Source organism: Mus caroli, chromosome 2 (genome assembly GCF_900094665.2).
Source record: "Mus caroli chromosome 2, CAROLI_EIJ_v1.1, whole genome shotgun sequence".
Taxonomy (NCBI): Eukaryota; Metazoa; Chordata; class Mammalia; order Rodentia; family Muridae; genus Mus; species Mus caroli.
The window spans coordinates 159,813,741-159,824,908 of NC_034571.1; positions in this window are offsets into that span (position 1 = coordinate 159,813,741).

Genomic DNA, 11,168 nt, shown 5'->3' on the forward strand with positions numbered 1-11,168 from the left:
TCTGTCCCCTACGATGGCTCAGAGCCACTTAGGTCAGCTGTAGATTCAGTCTACCCGAGATAAGCCCGCCCTTCCCTAAGCTCCTCCCCTTTCCGCGCCCCGCCTTCTGCTGGTTGTGTTTGGGCTTTTACAGATTTTTTTTTTTTTTTTTTTTTTTTTTTTTTCAAATTGACTTTGGCTTCTTGGCCTGAACTCTGAAGTGCTTGCTGATAAGATATGAGCCTGGCTGAGGCTGAGGGGCTGAGAGAGAGGGAAGGCAGGGAGCACAGGGGGCAGGAGAGGCGGGGCTTGGAGACGAAGCACCTAGTAACTGCGGGCAGTGGGCTGTGTGTCCGTGGTGGTGGGTCCCGGTCTGCCTTAGGAGGAAAAGAAGTTGGCGGTGGCCACACCCCAGCCGTGGGCCTCCAGTTTCTCACTACCTCCTAGGGCAGCTAGATCAGACATGTGGCCATCTCTGCAACTTCCCAAGCTAAACCAGACCCTCTGGGCAAGTTAGAGCAACGTCCCACAGGCCTGAAGGCATAGCCCAAAGAGATTTGCATACTTCTGGCAAAGAGGCTGTTTCCACGAGTACCCACATGGCATGGTAGGCCGAATGTCACTATTTCAACGGTGCGGATATACATCCATGGTCAACTCTTTGTGGTGTTTGCCTGCTAGACAGTGATCTGGGCTAGAACAGGGGGCTAAACCCATCCAGAGGGCTGAGAGAGAAGGATGCTGGACTGAGGAAGGGCTCCGTTGGTAGAGCGAATGGTCAGCTTGCTCAACATGCAAGGCTGATTCCATCCCTGGCGTGGCGTAAACCAAGCACAGTGGTGCTGTGTGGATCTCAGCACTCCACAAGCTGGAACCGGAGAGTCAGAACTTTAAAGTCATCCTTGCCGGCCTGGGTTTCATGAGGCTCTGTCTCCAAAAATGTGCTTGTGATCTGGTGTGTAGGTGGACAGGTAGGTACCAGGTCAGAGCAGGGGACACTGCAAGGCCTCCCCAGGCATGTCAGGTCCTGCTTGAACTCTCTGGCTCCCCAGGAAATCTAAAACCCTGAAGGCCACCACCCAGTCCTGCCCCTCCCTAGCCAGAGTCCAGAGCTCTGTTCTCTGCCTGCTGCCCTCACCTCCCACTTCCCACTCACGCCAGCTCCTCCTCCCAGATGCTCCAAACGATCCAGGTCCCTCTCCCAGAGGATCATCTGTCGCCACAGCCTCCCTGACCACGCTCCGGTTTGCATGTGACCCAGGATAGCCAGAGCCCAGGCTCTGAGGCCGACCCAGTAGTATCCCATGCTACCTCAGTTCCCCCATCTGGAGAGCAGGCAGTGATAGTACACATGTCACATCGGGATGGGAGAAAGACGACAGTTAACACATATGTTTAGAGGTGCCGGGCATCAGTCAGCACCATTATTACACCCGGCTCCCCACCCCACCCCCCAAAGCCTCAACACAGTTCACTTCACATCTGGCAGACAAACTAAAGCAGCCTCCAGATATGTTCATGAAGATGATTAGGGGAAGGAGGGCCTGGGACAGAAAAACCCCACAGGACTAACACACACACACACACACACACACACAAGCCTCAGGAGCCCGGCTTGGAGGAAGAAAACAACACTATCTTGTTTTCCTGTGGTTGCAGAGGAAGGGATGAAACAAGAAATTTTTTCCCCTCTTTCACGTTTGATGTGTTTTCCTAAAGTCCTCCAGAAGCAGTTTCTATTGAAATGGGAACTTAAGTCACAGCAGATCCAGCAACGAACGGGCCACGGCCTTCCGTCCTGTGGCTGTTCCCACACGGGGGCCACAAGTGGTGGGTCCCTTCAGAGTGACGAAGGAGATGGGGAGGCAGTGCTGGGGCATGGGACTTGGTGCTAGACAGTCACAAGCTGACCCCAGAGCTTTGGGGTGTTCTGATACCACCCCACAAAAAGCCTGCTGAGACCATTTGAGAGCAAAGTCCTCAGCTGGGCCTCCCTGGACACCATCCCCTACCCTCCCAAACCCCCACCCCCTCCCAAGGTGTCTGGATATGCTTTGTCGGCTTTCTGTGCAACCCTGTCAAAGGCGACATTATGAAGTGCCCAGTGGTCCCAGGGGATCTGAATGGAGGAGCCCTCTGGTGATAGAGCCAACCTCTGTCTCTACCACAGGCTTCTCCACTTACGCCTTTGCCCTGTGATTTCTGCCGTGTTTTGAAGCATCCAGACGGGACCTCGTGACTTTGGACTTTCCTTCCTGTAGAACTGTGGGCCAAGATAACCCACGGTTACTTAACATCTACCAGGCCTCCAGTATTTTGTCACAGCAATGGAAAATGGAAAAAGCAGCCTGTTTTCACAGAAGGAAAACAGGCTCCAACATTTAAGAGTTCGCCCGTGACAGCTGATGGGTAGAATCGGAGTGGAACACCGTTTGGTTCTATCTTTGTCTCTGGTTTTCTTCTCATGTCCGAGGGACTGCACGATGGCCTTCTGGGGGACAGGAATTGGATACTGGCCTTCACCGTGACCCGAGGATGTGTCCTAGGGTTTGGTAGACAAAAAGAACCCATGAGGACGGTGTGGGGACTGAACTGACGGGTAGATGACGGGTGAGTGAGTGGATGGACAGATGGGGGAAGGACTGGTTGATGGGCGTGTGTGTGTGTGTGTGTGTGTGTGTGTGTGTGTGGTGAGTGGGTAGATGGTGTGTGGGTGGTGGAAGGGTGAGTGGATGGTGGGTGATGGATGAGTGGGTGGGGGTGGGGTGAGTGGTGAGTGGGTGGGTGGATGGTGGGTGGGGGTGGATGATGGGTGTTGGGTGGGTGGGTGGTGGGGAGGTAGATGGTGGGTAGGTGGATGAGAAGGTGGAAGGACAGGTGAATGACAGATTAGTAAACAATAGAAGGGTGGGACACGCATGACAAGTAGAAGAAACCATTGCTGAGTGGCAGAGGAGAACACGTCTGTCCCTGGCGACTGTCCCTGTGTCCTGGGGAAGTCTGTGGTCCGGCAGCTCTCAGCGGCAGCAGGCTCCAGTCGTGAGCTGTCTTCCCGGAGTTTTAATTTCTTAATGAACTCCCATTAAACATTAGGAAACTCACATGAAAGTGTTTATAGATTTTCTTGCAAAACTGATTCAGAAACAATGATCTTGGCCCCAGGGGACCCCCACTCCCCATCTCCCAGGCACCAGTGTTCTCCTCATCACAAAACCATAGGGGAAATGAAAGTCTGCTTCCAACCCCGACTTTCATCAAAAGTGGGGAAACTAAGCCAGGCGTGGGGCTCACACCTGGAATCCCAACACGCAGGAAGCTGGAAGACTTTGAGGACAGCCTACGCTACAGTGAGATCCTGACTCAAAACACCAAAGCGACAACGCGAGGAAATGACAGCAGGGGCCTGCAAGAGAGCTCAGTGGTTAAGGGGCTTGCTGCCAAATCTGACTGCCTGAGTTCTATCCCCAGAACCCATGTGAGGAAAGAGAGAACCGGCTCCATACAACTGTCCTCTGACCTCTACATGCGCACAGTGTGCTCACATACACACTAAACAGATGTAAAAAGAAAAGAAGACTAATAATAAGGGTGTGTTTTGTATGAGTGGAGGAGGTGAGTAAAGTCAGAGGCATGAATGAATGCTGCGTGTTTCTCTGCTGGCCACGGGGCATAGCGGTCAGGGGCGCAGACACTGAAGCTGGGTGCACAGGTTCCGAACCTCTCTGAGCTTCCACCCTCTGTTATCACCGTGGTGTCTGGTGCCCATCCTTGCCTCGCAGGCCACTGATCTGTTCTTGTGTGTGAAGCAGAGACAGAGTTGAATTCTGTCCCCTACGTGACCTGTGCAAAAGAAATTCTCATCTGCGGGGGCACGCGCTGCCCTCCCACGGGGCACACGGGAAAGTCTAGAGACGGCTTGGACTCTATTTCAGTGGGAAGAGCTACCACTGTTAAACTCCCTACTGGGTACAGGACGGCCCCGTCCCCAGAGAAAGATGACGGCCTCAGGAAAGCATGTCCCCAGCTGAGCTGGGCCACACAGCTCTGCAACCCTGAAGTCCCTGTAGGGATGTGAAGGCCGAAGGAGCTGCCCATGTGTGACAGGAGATAGTCGCTCTGCCCCGAGCCACCCCAGCTAGCAGAGACTGCTCTCGGGGTGCCTGGAGGGAGTCTGTTCCTGGGCCTACTCACCAGGCAAGGAGCGTGTCTCCAGCGCCTCTCAGTGGCCAGGACCTTGAACTACAGGTATTTCCGGTGGAGGGTACATAGTGGGACCCCTCTCGGTTCACCAAGGCTGTTCCTCAGGCAGAAGGGTCACAGTGGGTAATGGCAGAAGTAGCAAAGAAATATGGATATGGAGTCGAGCCCCCTGTCACTCAGCAGTCATGAGACTTTAGGCGAAACCTTTCTCCTCTGGGCTTCGGTTTGCCCATCTGTAAAATGGGGCTGGAGAGGGTGGTTGGTCTTGTTGGCAGGATCTTCTTAAGATCGCATGGAGGGCCGGGTGTGGTGGTGCACCCCTTTAATTCCAGTACTCGGGAGGCAGAGGCAGGCGGATTTCTGAGTTCGAGGCCAGCCTGGTCTACAAAGTGAGTTCCAGGACAGCCAGGGCTATACAGAGAAACCCTGTCTCGAAAACAAAAAACAAAAACAAAAACAAAAGCCAACCAAACAAACAAAAAGATCGAGTGGAGGGTGGTGTGGATCAGATGCTGTGTTCGTCAGAGCCACTGTTCATGGTCCATCTTGCTATGTTCTCAAGGATGACCTTGGACTTCTGACTTTCCTGTTACACCACTAAAAGTCCTTAAACAGACAATAAATAATTTTAGTGCAAAGGCACCCGTAGAGAAGAGAGGGTGAACCACCATGGCCCATGCGGGTTCTGTCTTTGTTTCATACATCATGCTTAAAACATGTACATTGCTAACATATGTGACACCAAACTCTGCATTCCCTCAGCCCTATAAAGACCCCCAGTCCCGAGTACACACACACCTGTCATGTTAGCCTTTGGGCTGCAGAGCAAGCTCCTGTCTCAAAATAAACATTTAAGAAGCTGTCAGAAATACAACTGTTCGCTAGAAACAGAGAAAACAAACAAACAAAACACTCGCCTTTCTACAGAAAAGCAAGGCAAATGGCCCACACATGCATCTCTTAGTATGTTTTCAAATTTATTTGGCCGGGAAGGGGCATGTGCATGCCATGGTGTGTGTGTGTGTGTGTGTGTGTGTGTGTGTGTGTGTGTGTGTGTGGTGTCAAATGAGTCATATAAGAGTCTGTTCTCTCCTTCCATCATACAGGTCCAGGGAATCGAACTCAAGTCATCAGGCTTGGTGGCAAGCCCCTTCACCCATTGAGCCACCTCACTGATCCTGGACATGCATTTTAAAACTCAAGCCCTAACGTAAAATGATGAGTGCTCCAGGCTAGACCTTGTGGAGAGTTATGTCCTTTACTGGCCAGGTGGAGATAGAGCCTGACTGTAGTGGGGCTGGGCTCCAGGCAGGAAAAACCAGGGTCTCCCTGGCAGCTGGGCTGAATGTCCCTGAGTAGGTTCAACCTTGAACATTTAGACAATCTTTGTGGAATTTTCAAACGCCTGTGTCCTGTGACAGACAGCAGAGACGCTAGGAGTGTATCAGAGGAAACAGAGCAGTGGCTTGAGCGCACAGGCGTTAATTGTGTGGTGTTTATTAGCTACAAAGCTTAGAAACAGCTATGGCCAGGCACCCAGTGAGGTTCGAGTTTATGTTCGCACTGTGGAATGTGTGAAGCACGTTTTCCTGGTGTTGGTCTGGAGGGATCACCAAGGTGCATTGTTAAGAGGGAAAAAAAAAAGAAAACAAACTTGCTCAGAACAGGGTGTGGAGTCTGAGGGAGGACAGGAATCTGTTCACGTGCCTAGCACCTACCTCCTGGCTCTCTCAGCAACAATTCCTGAGACACAGTGACCATGAGGGTTTGCAGGAGGGGAGGTGGAGGAGAGGTACCAGGTCTGGCAGTCAGCAGAAGTGGAGAACAACCCACTCTCTTTAGGCAGCTGAGTCCTAGCCCTCTAACTCAGTCTAGGGTAGAGTTGTGACTCTACACTTAGGAGCCATGCACTACAAAGTCAACACCCCCCCCCCCCGTCTCAGTTTCCTATTACAACATTTTCCCATATGTGTTCATTTCTTAGCTGATTTATTTTAAGATTAAAAGATTATGCCAGGCATGGTGGTGCATGCCTTTAATCCCAGCACTCAGGAGGCAGAGGCAGGAGGATCTCTGTGAGTTTGAGGCCAGTCTGGTCTACAAATCGGCAGGTTCCAGCACAGCCAGGGCTGTTGCACAGAGAAACCTTGTCTTGAAAAACCAGAAGAAGAAAAAACAATTTTAAAGAAATGACATTCTTTTATTTATTTGTGTGTGTGTGTGTGTGTGTGTGTGTGTGTGTGTGTGTGTGTGTGTATACATACATTCACACCACAGCATGTTTGTTAAAGTCAGCTTGCAGAAGCAGTCTCTTTCCACCGTGTGTATCCCTGGGATCAAGTTTGTCCAGGTTGGCAGCAAGCACCTTTACCTACTGAGCTATCTTGCCAGCCCATGAAGATTTCAAAGAGAAATAAGAACATCATTGTCAGGAAGGCCCTGCCTCAAGACCTGAGAGTGGGTAGTTTTCCTCCTCTTCCTCCTTCTCCTCTCCTCCCCCTCTTCCCTTCCCCTCCTCCTCCTTCTCCTCTTCCTCCTCCTTGGAGCCAAGGATGTCTTCTATGAAGACCAAGCTGACCTTCAACTCTTGATTCTCATGCCTCAACCGCCTAGAGATTTTTAAATCAAAATAATAATGATTTTCAAAGTAGAGTTAAGTGACTAAAAAAAAAAAAAAAAAACAAACTTTTGAAGTCTCCCAGGTTTTTGTTTGTTTGTTTGTTTGTTTTTTTGCCTAGTGTCTGTCTGAGACGGAGTACCTATTAAAATAACATGGATACTACTGCCTCCTGCTGGATGTCAGAACTCTTCGTGTGTCTGACTCAGTCCGAGGTGGAATTCTGTCTCCCATTTACTAGCTGGGACCCCTGAGGCTCTCCAACTCTCTCAGCCTCACTTCTCATCTATACGACACGAGGCACGTAGAAATGCTGGGCGGCTCGTGGGCATCAAGGCTTCGGAAGCAACTTAACCTGGGAGACCGACGGAATGAGCTAGGTTCCAACAGTGCGGCAGCCCCGGCTCCCTGGTACCCGCCCGCTCCGCAGCGCCTTCCGACCGCTGGGAAGGGGCGACACCTGGCGGGCACGCCTGGAACTGCTCATGGTCCTCAGTATCGCTCCGCAAATGCCCACCGGATCGATGTTCGTTCACACGGGAACATCGGGTGGGCCCAGCTCAAGGCGCACACCACAGCACACTCACTCACTCACTCACTCACTCACTCACTCACTCACTCACTCACTCACTCACTCACTCACTCTCACACACACTCGCATGGGAAGAGGGGCTGAGAAGCTCCCCCACCCACTTCTACTAGGGAATGTCCAGGGTCCCCAGGCCTGATAGGGATAGATCCCTGCAAGTGAACAAGGTTGATCCAATGAAGACATAACACTACAACAGGCCAAGAGCCGGGCTCCCATCGCAGACCATGTAGTAGATGGCGTGGCACAGGAGATTTTAACTAGGTGAGCTGAACTTCTGAACAGGATCTTCGGAAGCCATCCTTGGGTCTGACTCTTTTCTCTCTGCAGCAGCAATGGCTTGATGGAGTTGTGCTCCTGAGTCTACGGCTGAACAGAGGTGGATGACACACAAACAGATATGGCCCATCCCAGGACCAGCCAGTCATAGAGTGGGTGTGGGTGCTCTTCTGTGACCCCAACACTTCAGAGGCTGAGGCTGAAGGACCAGGAAGGAGTTCCAGGACAGCTACCAGCACCCCTAGCAAGCTGCTGAGAGAATCTGGGGTCTCTTAGTGGCAGCAAAACCCCAGCTGGGATGTTGTGCACAATGGAGTGAGACAGTTTCCTTTAAAAGCTAAATTCTCGGGCTGAAGAGACCACTCCGTATCTAAGACTACTTTTGGTTCTGCCAAAGGGCTGGAGTCCAGTTCCCAGCATCCACTTGGCAGCATGTAGCCATGTGTAACTCCAGTTCCAGGGCATCAGATTTCCTCCTCTGATCTCCAAGAGCAACACCACACACACACACACACACACACACACACAATCAAGAAACCAAACTCACTTGGGGCTAGGGAGATAACTTGGTTGGTAGAGGGTTTGCTCAGGCTAGCAAGCACAAACCCCTAGGTTAGCTGGGGTGGACACACACACACACACACACACACACACACTAGCAATGTAGTCAGGAGACTAGGAGTTCAACACCATATTACACTTTTTTTTTTTTAAAGATTTATTTATTTATTATATGTAAGTTCACTGTAGCTGTCTTCAGACACTCCAGAAGAGGGCGCCAGATCTCGTTACGGATGGTTGTGAGCCACCATGTGGTTGCTGGGATTTGAACTCTGGACCTTTGGAAGAGCAGTCGGGTGCTCTTACCCACTGAGCCATCTCACCAGCCCCATATTACACTTTTTTTGGAGCATTCAGTGGCGACGTGAGAGCCTGTCTCAAAAATAAATATTTACTTAAGGGAAAAATATGTGCTTTTAAAAGAAGAACGTGCCCTAGACAGGGCAGCATACGTAGGAAAGACCGCAATGGATGGAGAAACGGGACCAGAGTTTTAAGTGTGACGATCATTACTCCCGGTTGCTGTGGTTCATGTTGGAATCTCCCAAACCTAGACTCACAGCATAGACTCTCTGCCTGACTGCCACCTTGTATTTAATTTGCATTAAATACTGTTCAGGGCTCTCTCCTGATATAACCTCTTGCATGGCCCCTTGTGGCCTTAAGATCAAGTCCACCCTCCTCATCTTCATCCACAAACCTTACCCTCATCTGGTACAAGCGCTGCTGAGAGTCAGTCTCCAGCCAAAAGCAATCTGAGTCCCCACATGTGGCTTTTTACATAATCAGCAAAATATTAATTAATGTCTACCCTAACTCTGATGACAATACCCCAGAGAAGAAATTTTAAAATAAGCGTTGTTGGCTCTAATCTGTTACTGTTGATAATGCAAAGGCCCCACGTGTGTCTATTGCATTATCCAGCCATACGGCATAGCCCAAGCCAGAGACCGGCCAAGTGGGGCCTCCTGAAGTTGGCAGTCATGGTTAGATGCGATCCTGAAACCATATGGCACAGGCTCCTCCAGGGGGTGAGGAATGTGTTGTGTCCCAGAGTCCAAACTTTATGCTCTTCTCTGGTGCCTGGGGGGCAGGAGCAGGGGAGATGGCTTGGGCAGTCAGCTGCCTGTCATGAACGCCCAAGAGCGTGGGTTAAGCTTCTACAGCCCAGTAAAGGCTAGGTGTGGTGGCACAGTCTTGTAGTCTCAGGCCTGGGTAGGTGGTGACAATTGGACCCTTAGGGACAGGCAGCCTAGCAGAGGGGACGGTCTCCTTCGAGAGACCTTGCCTCCAAAAACAAGGTGGGGAAGGGCTGGCAAGATGGCCCCATGGATAAAGGCACTTACCATGCAAGCCTGGTACCTAATCTAAGTACCCTGGAACCCACACAAAGGTGGAAAAGAAGAACAAACTCCACACAGGCCCTGTGGCATGCACAGAGACACCCATGACAACACCTTTCTCTGCACCTCATGACAGGATCATCGGGAGGCCCACCACTGGTTAGCATTTCCCAGCAGCTCTTGCCTCGAGGATTTGCCCCATGACTAAGGTATGGTGATAGGATGTGTGTAGAACACGGGACCCCAAAGCGTGATAACCAACCTCTGAAACCTTTGAGATGCAGGCCTCACCCTCACCCCAGCCCCATACACACCCCATTCCCCAGGCATCCATCACATCTATCACACATCTCTCTGCTGTGCTCCGGAGTCTACGAATGAAGTTCTATTCTTTATCACTCAGCTCTGAGAAGGTTCGTGTGCTTGGAAATTTCCATAACATGCGTCCATGAAGAGCTCTCTTCTCTCCTCTAAACAGGAAGTGGTAGGTAGGTTTGTTTTCCTTTGTCACTTGAGTCCTGTGGAGAAAATCCTTATGGCCATCTAAAGAAAGCCACCAGCCAGGGTCCCCCAAGGCTCAGCTGCTTTTTAGAATCACTGTCTGGCATTACAAGTTCCCAGGCCCTGATGCCCAGGCTGGCTGAATGGGCGCCTTTTGAAAACAGCTCCCGGGAGTTTGGCCAGTTTTGCAGAACCAGATGGGTTCTGGTGAACTGTCGTTTTAAAAGCCCTCCCACCAGGCCAGCTGTGCGGCTTTGAGTGGGTTACTTAACCTCTCCGTAGTCGGTAAAATGAGGACAACTACAGCGCCTACGTCCGCTGGGTGACTGGCTTATTTCCCACGTGCTCAGGACAGAGAAGATGTGCGAATTTGAGTGACCAATTGAAAAAGTTGAAAAGGACTTCCTGGGGGAACACTGATCCCAAGTGTTGCATGAGCCCATGTCGGGACAGGATGAGTGGAAGAGGACCGCCAAGGTTCCTCCTGGCGCAGTCGAGCATGCGCACAGCAGCTGCACGCACCATGCGCACAGCAGCCGAAATGTAGTTCCTTAACGAGGATTATCAAGCAACGCTGACAGCAGGCAGGGTACAGTAACTGGCAGTAAGGCCCAGTGGCAGAGCCTGCATGAGGCTCCGGCCTACTGGTCCCTCGTAGGATGGTGTGTGCCTTTCCTAGTTTCTGTTACTGAGATAAAGTATCCTGGCGAAAGCAAACTAAGGTTCCAAATTACAATCCACAATGCCAGGTCAGTTCCCGAGGCCAGAGCTTGAAGCAGCTAGTCAGATCCACAGTCGAGAGCAGAGAGGATGACCACATGCTCCCTGCACGCTTGCTTGCTTGCTTGTGCCTGCTGCGGGCTGCGTCTTCCCATGTCAGCTAATGTAATTACCATAGTTAAGACAATCCCTGAGCCGGGCGTGGTGGCGCACGCCTTTAATCCCAGCACTCGGGAGGCAGAGGCAGGCGGATTTCTGAGTTCGAGGCCAGCCTGGGCTACAGAGTGAGTTCCAGGACAGCCACGACTACACAGAGAAACCCTGTCTCAAAAAACCAAAAAAAAAAAAAAAAAGACAATCCCCCACAGACATGTCCACA